Raw genomic sequence first — 1,378 nt, 5'->3', positions numbered from 1 at the left:
CGGTGGGGAGCTGGTCATGCTCCCAGCAGAGGAGGCAGAGGGTGTGCTCTGGGGAGGGGCCGCCCAAGACCGACCTCATGGCCTTCAGCCCCAGCATTCCACCTGGGTCAGGTTCTGGAATCAGTGGAGACCAAGAGGAGATCCGCGATAGTGTAAGTACAGTACTTTTGGGGTGTATTTCTTTCCTACTAATGCTGATCACGAGGAGTAACCACGTGGTACAAAATGGTTCACTTTTGTGTTAAGGATAAGAATGGCAGTCCAACTCAACCAGGACACTTAGAATATGGGAAAGTGTTTCAATCTACTTGTGAATAATCAATTGTATTAAGTATATTGAGCATAGTTTTGCTATTGTCCAAACATAAGGTTCTCAACTTATTATTATTCAAATTGCGAACAGTTAATTTTTAATACGTAAAGAATTTAATACATTAATAAAATACAGTCATTTTTTACCCTTTCGTAAGTACGGTAAAGAATTCAAAAGAATACAGTGCTGAGACAAAGTGTTGGGTTGAATCAGCCTCAATTTTTAAAAAAGTGGTTTTTATAATCACTGGTTTTTTTAAAAAATTGAGATTTTGATGGTGGGTTTTAGAGAGCTTGGATTTCCATTCATTAATTGTTGTACTTTTATTTTTTTTAACTTCTGCTGCTATGGGAGTTGATTGTGGAACCAGACAAAACAGAATCATTGGCACCTTCAATCTTTTCTCCATTGGCCCAGTAGTGATGAGTTTTGTTTTCTTCATTTTGAGATGTAATACATTTTGAAGGTTGTAGTCTTTGATCTTTCTTGGAAGTACTTCAAATTTTCTTCACTCTCTGAAAGTGAGCACGGTCATCTGCAGCATGTAGATTGTCTAAGAATCTTCTTCCAAACTTGATGCCACATTCTTCTTCATATATCATTCCATCTTGTAAAATTATTTGCTCCAAAACAAGATTGAGCAGGATATAATCCTAATGCATACATTTCCTGATTTTAAATCACGCAGCATCTCCTTTATAGGTTTCACATAAGCACAATTTAAGTGTTCCAGAATTCCCACTTTTCACAATGTTATACATAATATGTTATTATCCAAAAAGTAAAATGCCTTTGCATAGCCAAAAACAAGTAAACATTATTTCTGGTATTCTCTGCTTTCATCCAATTATCAATTGCTGACATCAGCAATGATAATACCTATCCCTGGCTGTTAGGGACCTCTCAAAGGTACTCAGGAGCAACAGTGTCTCTCTGGAGACTAAGGTGCGCCTGATACAGGCCATCCATGGTCTTTGCAATCACTTGTTATGCATCAGAGAGTTGGACAATGACTAGGGAGGACAGAAGGAGAGTGGATGCTTTTGAGCTGTGGTGCTGGAGAAG

At 38.4% G+C, this 1,378-nt stretch overlaps 2 protein-coding genes across 3 annotated transcripts in view; both read left to right on the top strand.

Moving 5' to 3' along the window:
- The window catches only part of PCDHAC2 (protocadherin alpha subfamily C, 2), a 294,194-nt gene that overhangs the window by 62,772 nt on the left and 230,044 nt on the right, over positions 1-1,378 (top strand). The window lies entirely within an intron of this gene.
- The window catches only part of LOC102877151 (cadherin-87A-like), a 17,425-nt gene that overhangs the window by 10,435 nt on the left and 5,612 nt on the right, over positions 1-1,378 (top strand). The window lies entirely within an intron of this gene.

Source organism: Elephantulus edwardii, unplaced genomic scaffold, assembly GCF_000299155.1.
Source record: "Elephantulus edwardii isolate Elephantulus edwardi_28Jun2011 unplaced genomic scaffold, EleEdw1.0 scaffold00095, whole genome shotgun sequence".
NCBI lineage: Eukaryota > Metazoa > Chordata > Mammalia > Macroscelidea > Macroscelididae > Elephantulus > Elephantulus edwardii.
Note: the sequence above shows the minus strand (reverse complement) of the source record. Positions and strands in the feature narration are given on the sequence as shown.